This window comes from Stegodyphus dumicola, chromosome 8 (genome assembly GCF_044657685.1).
Source record: "Stegodyphus dumicola isolate Sdum_Otavi_A_Nest chromosome 8, ASM4465768v1".
NCBI lineage: Eukaryota > Metazoa > Arthropoda > Arachnida > Araneae > Eresidae > Stegodyphus > Stegodyphus dumicola.
In genome coordinates, this window is record NC_140775.1 from 63,523,804 (window position 1) to 63,539,098 (window position 15,295).

General features: G+C 30.6%; 1 protein-coding gene across 1 annotated transcript in view; it reads right to left on the bottom strand.

Moving 5' to 3' along the window:
- Positions 1–15,023, bottom strand: part of LOC118199167 (innexin unc-9-like) — a 312,877-nt gene extending 297,854 nt beyond the window's left edge. The window contains exon 1 of the mRNA XM_085821916.1: positions 14,736–15,023. The gene's annotated coding sequence lies outside the window, so the exon portion shown is untranslated. The remainder of the gene's footprint in view (positions 1–14,735) is intronic.
- Positions 15,024–15,295: the final 272 nt, after the last annotated feature.

Sequence of the window (15,295 nt, forward strand, 5' to 3'; positions counted from 1 at the left end):
TGCCTAAATAGTGTTTCTCTCTAGGAATTTACTGCTAGTAATTCTAGCAAGTTTCCAAATATCCTGTGCAAGCAACTGAACTAAAGTTTTTGCAACAATATTTCTAATAGTTCCCATGCATTTTAGGAAAAGGTTTCATGAACATTTAAAATCTATTCTAGCGTAATCCAAAAATGTTCGTTAAATTATTGTCGAATTTGGAAGTGTACATGAAGAGAACTTCCTGAATTAAGATGACTGTGAAATCAAAGTCTAATGCTCGATGCTGTTTACTTCGCATATAAACTGATCCATTGCTGAGACGGCAAGGGGAAAAGGATTAATTGTTCCGAACAATATTATTCTATCTAAAGCAGAGAGTCCTCTTGTGCTTTGCCATATTCAGATATACTAATTACTGAGGTCCTGTGACTTAATAGAAGGTTTGAATACATGCATCAATATAAAAGTCTTGTCAGTTTACGAGAACGATTTCGTGCAATGAATGTTACAGCGGAAGTTGTATCGTGAAAATGTATAGAATTCTCTTGCTATTCTATTAATTTATGATTTATGCAATTACTGAAATCAACTCCTAAGTCACCTGTAATAATGCTTGACTAATAAACTCGAGAACCTTGTTGGATGTTCACTTATACTTAATTAGTCCCATATTCTTTAAACTTTATACTCCAGTTAAAGAATATTTATTGATTCAGTGTATCGGGTAAAGCTAATTAATAAAACTATAAGGATTAATTCAAATTTCCTTTCTGACAGAGAAATATGAAATATTTTAAAGTCCACGTTGCTAAATAACACGTACTGCATATATTTCGAATGAGTTTTGAAAACATATGGGATAATTTATGACATCAACCGAACATTTTCTTTAAAATAAAAAATATAACCATCTTCATTCACTAGAATAGGTTTACAAAAGCTTTAATATTCCGCTTCTGTGATTAGCACAGCAACATATTACGCTTTAAATAGCGAACATCAATCACTTTAGACTGACTGAACATGATTCCCCAAGAATGTTATTAAAATACCCATTAAGTATGATAAAACTTGGTAATAAGAGATGTGCAAGAGGAATCTTAGAAATAAAGAAGAGTTATACATCAGACGTAATTTTGGTTGAATTTGCAATTCACATTGATTGATTGTTTTTCAAATTCCGTAACGTGTCGCCGCTAGAAAGAAATAAAAATTCATATATGCATGAATACAAAGGCAAGTAATATTTCCAAAGTTTTGAAGCGATGCAGAGTTGAATACCATTATCAATGAAATAGGCGGCAACAATTTAAATTGTACGTTTTCGCCTGTTTGAAAATTCTTCATACATTGAAACTTTATATTAGATTACGAAGAGATGGAAATATTTTTATGAATAAAATACTTTTTTAGATTTATCAGTTACAGACATTTGTAGCACTTCCTTCACGGATGAAAAGGTTTAGGGATCTCTTAGGCTCATTCAAATTGTTGAATTGTTCAGGTCTACAGCAATATAATTGTTCTGTTTTCGTAAACTGAAGTAAAAAAGAAAATATTTTTTTTTAAATGAAAATAAAATTTAGATCATTGCGCAGTAAATATAATCTGCTCGAGGAATTATTTTAAGCAAAAAATAAAATGCATTTTAAAGAAAAACGAAGCTCCAAAATTTTGGAAGTCTGCGAAATAGCAATTACAAATGATTGAAGCAATTTCAATTAAGATGTTTGTAGCTTTTATGAAGAATTAAGAAAAGTAGCTTATTTGAATATGGCAAAGGCCCGTGAACTACTTGCCTTAGGAAAAGGATGCTTTCGTAGAGGACTTTTGAGGAAAACGGGGTCATATTCACATTACAAATGGGCAAAAACAAGAAAACTAGCCATACAGTCAGAGCATTCTTTTAGCTTAAAACTCAAATTAGGTCAAATAGCAGTGCTCAGCGGTCTTAATTATTCGTCTACTGGTACAGCGAAAGCAAAATTAAGTAATTAAGAAGCTTGAAACTTGTTTTCATCAAGTTAAACGCATTGACTCGCAATTTATTACTAGTTCATTCCTATCAGATAACTAAGCAAAGCAGTATAACAATAAATAAAAACAAACAGTGTTTGTTAAATTTTTATTTAAAAAAAAATTATGTAATAATCATGTATACGTTAAATGACATAGGGCGTTAAAAGCCCTTTCTTTTAACAAAATTGAGAAAAACAAATTACAAAATTCGTAAAAGTTGTTAGTGGGATTTATAATAAATTAAAAGTTCTGTAATTAATAAAATATAAAAGTGAAAAATTGAAATATTAAGAGCTATATTTAATACTTTTAAATATCTCATATTTTCAATCAGTAACAGGTTTTATTAAATTTGGAAACAAATTAAAACTCTTAAAATTTAATTACATTACCTAAATCTGAAACAATATGCTGTATAGCATATAGAATAATGTTGTCAGTTTCGATAAATTTAACTTTGATTGCCTAAAAATGCTACATTTTCTTTTTGCTGTTTTCAGTTATGAAATAATATTTAGTTCGTTTAAAAATTGTCATATATCTCAACATGCAGTTGTAATTGCTTTCCCTGAATTTCTTTGGTTTCTCTGATTAGCCCAAAAAACATGACGAATGTTTGCTAAGGTAAGTAAGGCTTCGTAGAGAACTTTTAAACGGAAAGTGGTCCATATCCTTTTTACACAAGGAACAGCAGATTCGCCGTTATTTGATACCGAGTCAGCTTACCAGTAAGCAACGACTCGGGCGAAAGCGAACTTATTTTCGCCACGTAATTTTCCTTTCGACACTGTCAGCATCCGCTTATAACGATGACCTTTAGTAACACATAGAATTTTAAGCTTAAAAATTGAATGTTCCAAATTCTTGCGTTATTACAATAACGATTTTCGCAAGTTGAATTCTCAATCTTCAGCTCAACTACCAAACGTGCTTTAAGCTGCACTTCCACAAAAATTTCTTTCTTTTACAGCCAATCAGCATTTTCAACATTAATTGTTTCGCATCTCAAAGATAATATCGACATAAAATTTAAATAGGTTGCTACAGTGTCTTCATATGAATAATAGATATGTGAATGAAATAGGAATCATTATTAATATTTTGTGAGCTCGGATAATGGAGGCTCATAGCCATCTAAATACAGAGATCATTATCTTGAAAAGCACAATTTGCGCCTGGTAGCCAAAATACTGTAAACCTGGTAGCCAAATTATCGACTGAGATAACAGAAGTAGAGATTTTATACTATATTATCTAATTCTGACTGTCTCGTTATCACAGCCAATTTTTAACCAATCTTTATATGTTTAAAGTTATCCTGAATTCTCTAGTACAAACTTGAAGTATTGCACAACTCGCTCCCCAAATTCTTCCTAAATTAAATATTAACCTTCAAACTTTTTGCCGCTTTTATAATTCTGCATTAAAAATGCTAGGTTACAGGGAGTAATCAAATAATGTCAAAGAATCAGTAATTCCGATAGCAGAAGGAAGAGTTAAAAGCAAATCATAAATTTCTCTAACTTTTTTCCTCTCTCTCTCCTAACACTTTTCGAATCCTAATTAGTAAAGCTCTGAAGAAAATATCTAGTGTGATAACACGCAGTATATAAATTTGAAAACAATCACAGTTTGTTTTATTATACGACGAAAGGTAGCACTGCTATCAATCATCTATGAATTGCAAATGAAATCGAGTTTCTTAGAACAACCATTATTTTGAAAGAATATACCTTTTTACGATCTATATTCATTCTTGGATTTATATATATTTCTATATTTCTTCCCTGTACCTATCTCTGAATAAATATTTCAGAACAATACGTGAATTAAGGATGGTTTGCTTAATTGAACGGCATGTGTTTCACCACTGAAATGTTTCAATTTCTAAATTACTATGAAAGCCCTGCATAATATCATTATAAGGAATAAGATGTAGATAATTCGAAATGACCCTGACTGACACGAAAACAGACATATCCGAATTATACACAAATGTTTCTTCCATGGAAAACAAGGCGTGGGGAATGAAATATTTAACAAGTGCCATAAAGTACTACATAATAGATAATACAATGTATGATGCCAAAATAATAAGAAAGGTGCACCTGGTTTCGGCTTCACGATAAAACCATATTTACCTCTTATTTATTAACTTGTAAGGATTATATTAATTTTATTAAAAGTTAAATTTCAAGTTCCTTTCCTGTCGATTCTTAACTTCCAATTATTACTTCCGACCCGAACGTAGTTTTAGAATCCCGTCTGAATACATAACGAGGAAGTTTAATTTTTAGATAGTTAGATTTTTAGATAGATAGATAGAGGAAGTTTAATTTTTAATAGAAATTGTTTAACCACAAATTTCTACTTGCTGAGTGAGAGAGAATCAGAGATTTTGTTTTGCGCGCGTCCGCCTTTTTGGCTACTCTCTCTAAAAGCTGTTATTACGCTCGGCCGTACTCAGGCCCTTGATAGCTTTGCAGTCAACTCGTGTTTAAAGGGACCAACTACGTTAAAACTTTGATAGCATCGGCTATATCTCTTTAGTTTAGATTAGTTTTAGTTTACTTCTTAGCCTCTTAAATTCAAGCCCAAGTGTCGGCTTATATTGTACACTCCAAGACGGAGTTCTATTAAATCTTATCTGAATAATAAAGGGTTATTTGCCCTTCCATCTTGTTGTTTCCATCTCATCTTCTATCTTGTTGTAGGAACTCAAGCGATTAGCAGCTTATCAGTTCCTAAGATTCTTCACGTTCAGCAGTAACTTAGCACTTACAAAATGGAGAAATCTATAACCGTAATGTCCTTAAATTCAGCCAAAGAAAAACTGACTGACTGCTTGTAGTAATTTTATGCGATTTATAGTCATTCAAAATAGTGTCTATGCTTTAAAAGAAATTTATTTTAATAAATCATTATTGTTACACGTTTGCTTTCAGCAATCGTATTTAGAAATTTCCGCACTATTTATAGGAGCAATAACAGAGAGAGTAAGTTTAAAATTTAAAAATAAATACAGTTGCATGATATGAAAAAACAATTACGAAATTGATGTGTAGCAAAAACTGACGACGTTGGTAGGAACTATTGAAATTTCAGCAATAATATAAAGCACAGAATATTTCGGCATGAAAACGTATCTTCCGGTGAAAACATTTCTTCTTGTATGATGTCTCCATAACCATACGACGGTAGTGTTAAGGGAATCAAAATGCATAAGCACTGTCACGGAAGGTACACATAGCTCACCATCTTTCACTAATAAGAACTTTCAGTTCTTTCATTTACTGGACTAATAATAAATAGTCACTTAATTTCCATATTGAATTATCAAATAATTACATAAAATTAATATCATTCCTCAATGAACTCAGTGGTAACCGTCCTTATACTTCCTCATTCATAGCTAGCTGCGATTTTTGTAACGCTTATAGAATTTGGAACATTCCATGATGAATGAATATAATGGAACTCGGTATGGACGGTAAGAGTACACTGGAATAAGCATAACGGAGTCCTTAAAACGGTTATTAAGAATGAAACAAAAATATTAAGTAGATTATAAAGTATCTTGTGCTTTTAAACAAGATCATTAAGCGCTCCGAAAAGGAACATTAAAAGCATTCTTAATAACGCAGTAGAGCGTATCTTCTTTCGAAAACAAAATTGTAAACATCACCTAATTAATCTCAATGCAACTAATAGTTTCAGGTTCCAAAGTATTAATTGGATTAGAAACATTAAATTACTTTTTTTTTTCAAAATACAGATGCATTGTCTTAAACGACGAAAACAAAGGAAGTTTTACTAAAGGAAGTAATATTTTATTCGACGCATTTGAATAACATACTTTTTTTAAATTTAATATTTCATGAAAAACACAAATGTTACTTATTGCTTGTAACTGTAACTTAAAAGGAAATCTGTTTGTCTAAATCTTAAGACTCTTGAAATCTGTTTAATTTACATTTTAATTAATACAGCATCAAACCTTGAACCATCAGTCTAAAATATAATTATTAATTAACTAAGTTTACTTCAGAAGACAATTTGTTAAAAAACATTAAATCTCTGCATTCTTTTCTTTTATTTTAAACGAAGGAATTATAGTCATAATCTTACGTTGATGAATAGATGTTCAGTGGAATTAAACTTCGATTATCTTGTTAATATTTCATACTTCTGCTTGATAATCATTAATATACTAATACCATAGAATGAAAATTTTCAATATTCTTTATAAACAAAATGCAAGTCGGATTGATGCCGCGAACAACATACAAAGCTGTAGCTGACACACAAAGTCATCATCATCGCTGTAGAAACTATTATCATGACTATAAAAATAAGTCCTTCGTCAGGCCTCGGTAAAGGTAGACGAGGTCGTGCATTATACAAGCAACTTTGCAAACTGTTCCTATCGTGGAACAGAGAAAACACATTAGACTCTTAACAGATGCAGAACACTGAGATTCGTTAACTAATCGAAACAGTTCGTCAATATTCCAGCCTCGAAGATGACTACTTCCGTGTTTAGCATCAATACCTCTATCAGCATCTTAGTTCAAACATTGTGATCTTAGCTTTTCAACCTATTACAACAGTTGTGTACATTTGTAACATTATATTGTACTCCTTTAAAGTATATCCCTTTTATTCCTGAACTATTACTCGCTTCTTGATTCCACTCTCTGCGCTTACCAGAACTTTGTCCTGGGACATGATTATACTGGTAATACATTTACAGAACAACAACCGCCCAGATGTTATAGTGGTTAGGGAAGCCTACTGCTATACTGAAAGGCCCGGTTTCGAATCCCGGAGAAGGCAGGGATGTTTGTAAATGTATAGTTTCTTTGTATCATGGGGCATTCTAAATACATGGCGAACCGAAAGTCCTCTCGAGATGTTGCTGGTAGAGGATCAGAGGTAGGAAATCCTTGGACTCAAACCCCGGAGTGCTCTCCATCAAAATGGAGGCAGAACTGATCGGTGTCGTACTGTTACTAGTAAAATTATCAGTGCTCTAGCCAACGAAAGCGTAATCTTGTTGTCTTTGTCACGATAAACTTCGTGGGCTTGTTCTGATGTTACTGTCAGAAAGTGAGATAAGTCACAACACAACAACACAGAATGACATTGCATTGACAGATTGCAGACCAAGTTGCCATCGTTAGAGGTAATAAATACAGACAGATTGTAGTTTGTTATACTGACACATTTGATCGTTGTGAAATTTTAAAGCGTTGCCGTTCAACTTTTCTTTGTTATTTATATATATTAACTAAAACCTTTACCACGGTAAAGTGAAATACTTGAAATCATTCAGTTTTCACACATGATCATTTTAACTAATTGGTATTTATAATTTGTTAATTTTTTGTAATAAGAGAATAAACAAAATATTTGAGAGTTAAACTGGATACCTTTATTTTACCTAATTTTTAGTGAAACTAGATCTTTTCGTTTGAAAACTTTTAGCTGAATTTTAGTGAAATTAGAAGTTTTCGTTTAAAAGCTTCAATACCATTGCATATTATTTAAAACTTTACATTCAATGGTTTAAAAAGGCACAATTTTATGTGTTTTATGGGGCAAAGTTTTATTTATAATTTAATTATATAACTGAAAGCTGTAAAAAGATTTAACTAGTTCCTCCAACTTTTATTTATCATTATCCGGAAATATATAAAAATAAAGTAATTTATAATGCTAATAAATGCACATTTCTTACTAATATATTTACTAGTTAATATATGATTAGAGTAATATATTTAGTTTTAATCAGTAGCAAGTATACATAGTACAGTATTTAATCTAATTATAATGTGTTGGGAAATTTGCTTTCCCCTTACGGCTGTGCCGTGCGGAAAAGAAAACAAGTGAATGTATTTAATCCTTAGTAAATGTGATTGTGGTTTTAGTTGTGGTTATTGCCATTGTGGTGCAATGTTGCGTTGTAAGGAATGCTGATGTAATTATAGCAGTAGAAGACACGAACGCTAGCAATAATCCATCAGAATGTGAGATTCAAGTACCGCACCTGCATCCACTTTGTAGCAATTCATCGAATTATAGTCAAATGCCTGCCGACCGATATAATATCATGCCGAGTGGGCTTAACGCTGAGGAGTTATCCTGATCATGTTACCGACTGTCTATCTCATCTCCTTTCTTTATAGTGATAAGTTGAAGTCAATGTGTTCATTCATCTTATTACATCTTAGGGAAGACTCATTAAAATCTTATGTTATTCACTTACACTGAGAGTTCTCAATGGGTGCTATTCTGCTATGTATTTTTTACTCTCAACACCAAAATAATGCATTACTTAATAATAATTTACTCACTAATATCAGTGTTAAAAATATTGAATTAATGCTTCTAAACCAAAGAATGTAAAATTTAATTAGTGCCCCCAATGAATCTACTAAAATTATTTCTTATGCAGAAACAGACTAGGTATAAAGTTAATTGTGTAAACTGAAAGAAAAAAAAATAGTATTTATTAACTGTTTACTTTTCTTGTGAGATACACAGAAGCAGAATTCTCATTTCTTCCCTTCGTTTTCAATACTGCGTATCAGTTTTATTGCAGATGAGATGTCATTTGTAAAATCATGACTGCAGAATTTCACCCTCACATTACTCAGCTTTTAAAGCAATAGCCAACATAAACTAACAAAAGAAATGTTAAAATAACATTATAGACATTTCATTACTTCGTTGCCTCTTTATTGTATTGTGAATGAAATATAAGGTCGAGGTATCTTAATCTAACATATGACAAAGAAACTAATAACTTACATCTAACAAAATTTAGCACATAAAGCTCTATAAAATGTATCAGAAACATAAATTCTAAATTCTGTAATAGTTTTTCTTCCTTTTCGTCTATTTCAAGAAAAATAATTAATATTTTTTATTTGGTTATATATTTCTTTTCTTACACAAATTATAGATAAACCTGTAATAAATTCAGAAACATTATATATTTGTAAAAAATATCTGAGTTTTTCATATACTGATTTTTAGTCGCAATTCTGGTCCTCTTATCACGACAATCGGAATGAGAAAGAAATCAGAATCGAAGAAAATTAATTATCATTTCGAAAAAAATTCTTTTTCATAGATGACTATATGAAAAAAAGGATCTTCACTGTATAATCACATTAGCTACGCAGGACGAGTTATTTTTGTCGAAGTCAGTGATTTAATCCTTCAGAATTACATATTTTAATAAACTGCTTTAATTTCGCTTTTCATGTATACATAAGGCTTTGCTTCAGAATACAGGTGATGATATGTCCACATAAATCTGAAATTTCTGTTATTTTCACCGTAGTTTATCTCCAGCGTATCTCGTGTCTTTTACCAACAGATTTTGGAATTAAAATACCGGTCCTATATGTTCAGGTTTATCGCTGATATCTAAATTTCTGTCTGGTAAATTGTAATGTATTTTTGATTCCTGAATCTAACACGTATTCACGTATTCGGCGTACTAGTATGGATAATTTTTAAGCTTCTATCAGTAGATTATAATAACGACAGATCAAAATTAATTAGTGAAAAAAAAACGAAAATGAATGGATAGGAAGGAAAATACACAAGAATAATATAACAAAAATCGAATGCATTATATACAGAAAGTCTAAAATAAAAAAATGGGAGGTAAAAATATAGCGTCTCGGCTAATCAACATTAAAAAGTTGAACAACATTTGGTTGTTAATAAGAAGTTTCATTTAAAATTTCTGAACTTGATATAAGCTCTAAATCAGAGACCTTTGTCTCAACGTACTGCATATCAACGTTTGCATTACATTTGCATAACGAACTATAATATAATCAGCTAGAATGCTTTGAACTGTTACTTTTGATTAATAATGGGGCGGATGTTATACTTCTGCAGTCTTTGTTATGCCCAAATTTCTGCTTTTATACAGAAAATTAGACCCGTACCACTCCTGTGCTCTGTTTACACAACAAACTACAGGTCTATTAGCATAAAATTTACTTGTCTAGTACGAAGAGTTTGGAAAAACATATTCCATGTAAATTATGCTAAATATGAATAGAATAAATAAACATAACTTTAATCATTTATGTTTTCTAAAATCATCCTTTATAAGTATTTGCAAACAAACTTTGGTTGCCAATCCAAGTGATGTATATACTAAATATAACTTTCAATAGTTGAAAACATTCGCAGTTGTTTGGTCGCAATTTAAAATAAAACAAAGGCTAAATGCATTTTGATTTGCAGAGTTATATTTCCTGCTTGTTTTCTCTAAATGTAAGTGAGAGCATGATTGTTTTTCACATAGAAGTCGTGAGTTTTTTTCTTTCGAAATGTAGTCTATGATTTGAAACTAAAACATCGAAAATTTGAATTTTACCGAATATTAAAAACCGGGATTTCTTCTCTTCCCTTTCTTAGGAGAGGAAAAACTAATTACACGTGACTTAGTAAAGAAATAATGAAATAAAGACCATGTAGAGACATTAGGTATTTTTTTGGAAGCAAAAGAGGTGAAAAATGAGCAATGCTTTCTCCGGGAATCGAACCACGGACCTCTAGAATACGGGCCCAGCTTGTAGACCACTACACCACGAAGGTACTCTAAGAAGGTGGGAGAAATACCTTATATACTACCCCTTTTAAAGGGCGACTGGGGTTTTAGGGGACCCAATCACCAAATCATGAGTGTGAAGAATCATCATCCACCGCCCTTTTATTTGGGGCCCGCCCCACTTGTAGAGACATTAGGTATTTTTTGAAAGCAGGAGTCATGAAAAATGAGCAACGCCTTCGCCGAGAATCGAACCACGGACCTCTGGAATACGCGTCCAGCATGCAGACTATTACACCACCAAGGCGCGCTAAGAAGGCGAAAGAAATTCCTTTTAAACATTAGAATTCTTTATGTCAACTTCCCCAAACTCAACAAATGTTCTAAGAATAGGAATCCCCTAAAAGGACAGAAACGAAATGCTCTAAAATTGAAGCAGTAAATATTTTTTTAAAAAAATTATTAAACAAAAATTTAAAAAAATCGTGAAACGTTTAACATAGCAATACGATGGGACAAAATATTTTATTTGGAAGACAAAACTTACAAACGTTTTGTACACATTAAATGTACACATGGTTTGGCATCTGAATAACTTCTGAAAGTTAATAAAGATCTAAACACGTTCATTGTAGAATATCAGAATTATTTTTAGAAATTTCCTACCTTCCTCTCAATATCTTTTATTGTTATTGTGCCTGCAACAACAGTGATGTAAATTTTGATGAAAACAATGAAGTTAACCGAGTTGAACATTTAAGTACTTCGTAAATTTCGGGTCATGTTTCTATAATTTTATTCATCACCTCTACGTACGTAGCAAGATGCTTTACACTTATAATGATAGTTTTCGATGCTTTATTTACACTACACTTATAATGATAGTTTTCGATGCTTTATTTACACTACACTTATCATGATAGTTTTCGATGCTTTATTTACACTATACTTCATACATAAAACGATAGTTTTCAGATGAATAATGAATGAATAATTCGGATAGTAAGACAAAAATAGTAACTAACAGAATGGTGATATTAGATTTTGATCTTGAAATATCACTTCAAAACTGGTCAGTTTATCGTGACATCTTGTGACTTTAATTAAGGAAACAGCATAAATTCTGTACGCAATGTATGAAAATACATTACGTATGAAATGTATTGCGTATTTCTGTATGCAATGTATTCATACATTGCGTACAGAAATAAATATTAACTGTTATCAATTAGTTATACGAATTATACATATCTTAAATAACTAAATATAAGTATAACAGAATCGTCAGATTAAATAGAATTATAGATCAGAACAAAGGTACATACTTTGAGCTATGCATGGAAGATACGTAACTGAAAAGAAAACAAAGACTTGAGTTCTTAAAAATATATTTAATATTTATAATGTGGTATATGTATGAAGCATATTATGTCAAATGACACTGCTCTGAAAACTGGTTATTTTCTAAGCCGTGAGGAATATAAACTAAAGATCTATTACCTCGAGAAATGCCAATACTTTACAGATCGCATAAATGATAACCAAATGATAACTGCTTATCAAAGCTGGAAGGTATATTTAATTTTTCTTTTCCAGGTTTTGTACGAATTAGGATCACAATCAAAGATGATCGATTTTATCACCAACTTCTTTTGTTATTGAATCGCTTGTCATGTAGAAGTTTATTGAAATTTATAAAATATTCATTTGCAGTTAGTTCTTTGACAGTCCGACCAATTATAACAATATGAAATTTTTCCCGTATTCCATGCACATTTTATCCAAATATTATATTCGGTTTTGAAATAGGTACTTGACGTCTATCTGTATATGCTACCGCCTTTTATTTTTGACGAAATAAATTTACATACATTTGATTAAACATCAAATATCTATCTTTCATAAAATCACAGTGCTGAATTTTCTCTCAAGTTGCATATTATGTATTTTGTTACAAATGTTATATGCATTATTAATAGCTTTTTTTTTAAATGCCTTGATAAACAATTCTTTTGAAGTCTGAATTTCCTTATCTAAACAGCAATACTGACACAAATCCTAGAAAAGATGTATTTAATGAGAATGCGCAGTGCTTAATGTTAGATGCACGGTTTCATTCCTTTATTGATAATTCCTTTAAGATTGCAAGACTCAAGCGAAATTTATATTTCATTTTCTAACGAAAGCATATATAACACCATTTAAAAATACTTACCCTTTAAAAATGTAGTAAAAATAACATTAGCATTATATACATTCTTCGATCTTAATTATGTATTATAAAAATTAAATATACCTTTGCAGTTTAATGACTTTGGCGAAGCATAATAATAAAAGGCCTTAAATTGGCCTTGATAGCTTTATTGTTTTCTTAAATTAGAATAATATTAAACGTGATTTTCGCCAAAGCAAAAAAATATCTCTGTACAAATATTCTAAATGATATTTTATATTTTTGTAAAAAAAAGAAGCAAAATCCCTTATTTTACTCTTAAAATCTTTGAACTTCGTTTAAATTGGCGTTTTTCCCCATAGTCTCTTGCAAAATAATGTCTCATCATTAAATTTTATGACTGGGAAACACTGACTTTGCATTCAACTCATTTTGTAGCACGTTGTGGAGAATGATGCAATAGAAGATACCTTGTGTCAGCTTTTCAGGAATAAAACTTCCGCTTAATTCTGTGAAGATTTTCATGGACAACACTTCAGTCCTCGGAGTTTATTTGTTATTTAGAAGCATAATAATATAAGAAATTTTAGAAAAGCGAAAGTTATAATTATTGTAGCATAGCGGTTTAGAACTAGGTGTTTTCAGCATAGCGGTTTAGAACTAGATGTAACGTATGCTTTAGAATAATGTATCTGCGAATGACATCTTGGAAAATTAGGAAATACAAACAGTTCAAATATTTTTATGAGTAACTTTATGCTATTAATCATTATTCCTTTAAGATTTGTATAACTAATCCTTCTTGTAAATCATATTGCATGCAATAAACTAGTTGCATTAGACCTAGAAGTGATTTATCGCAGAGAAAACAACGCATAAGTTTTATTTTAGTTTCTTGATTATGAGATTCGTTTTACATTGTACATTTTTCAGTTTTTGTACATGAATATTGATTTAAAAAAAATTCGAAGATTTTTCTTTTTCGTTTTGTTCCTCTGATTGCTTTGTTTTAAATTTTTTAACCTGTTCTTACGCATTTAATGGTAATAAACTGAATATAAGTTATTTTACTTTACTATTACTTCTATAATATTTAGCTGTTAGTTCCCCATTCATCATTTGTAAAAGAACCTGTTTAATGTTGAATTTCATATTTTAATTACTAATAACATTATATAGCTTGCTTTAAATAGCCCTTTACAGAATCAATAAAACTGTTCCATATGTTTGCTAAATTGCTTTTAGTAATGCAGTTTATAATTATAGAATCTAACTTCATTGTTCTAAATTCTAAGAACTACCTTAATTTTTCTAATAATGTTATAGAACAATATGATCGACCTAAATCATAATAATTTAAAATTTCTTACAAAATCTGATTTCTCTCATGTCAGATAATTAATAAAGAACGTTTCTAATTTATTATGAAAGCGTAATTCGCAATACACTTTCATAATAATTTAAAAACGTTCAAGTTAATGGGTAATTTTTCGTTTTATTTGTATAACATTGTCATTTTAAAATATTTTAATACATTTTGGAGATACTTTGTTAAAGATTTCTTAAATCGTTTCATTTTTTTACAAATGAATCAGTTATTTGAATACGAATTTAGTAATTTAGTGAACATCATGTAAAAGATTCCCTGATTTTATAGCACAGAATTTCAGCTGTTTACGTAAGAGACAAATTATTAATTAAATTAAAAAAACTTCAATAGAAAACAAAAATGAAATAACGTCTTTGTGTTTTGATACCGTTTGCTCATTTATAAACAAAAATTAATCCATTTTCACATAAATGAATTTTGCATTTCAAAAAGAATTTAGTAAGTTAATATGTAAATATAGTATACATAAATAATTTGAGATTTACTAATGCAAACTTTAAGATGATTCCATAAGAAATAAATCAAGAATTTAATCAGAAAAACGTGCATTAAAGCAAAGAAAAATAAATAAACATAAAATCATTTCTTACTGAATTCTGACGACACTTCGTCTTTGCCTAGCGCTTTGAAAAACTTTTCCTGCCACACAATATGAAACACGATAATAAACGCCGTTACTCAAGTTCTAAAAAAACTCTTTTCAACTCTAGTTCTGTAATTACATCTAAGCTTGAAAAAATAGCAAAAACTGAAAAAGTACGTAATTTGAATTTTCTTTTTGTTCGCCTTCGTCCGTCAAAAAAATAAACAATAATCCTGCTTCTAACCAACTTGAAAACTATTCTTTCTTCTCTCTTACATGACGAAAACCAACTTCTGAACCATCTCCGCTGAGAAGCTCTGGCATTCTGTGTTCCTTCACTTCGGCAAGTACAAAAGTCAGTAGAAGCGCATGCGTGTGACGTCAAAGATAGAATTCAGGTACCCGGATTTTCGTTGCCGTTTTACTACTACTACTACAAAGTTTACGTTAACAGTGAGAACAGCTGTTATAGTTGCCGTAATACTACAAAACGTTTATTACTAAAATGAGATAAGCTTCTCTTTTACAGCGTGAGTTAAAAACGCTAAACATTATCGATTCAATAAG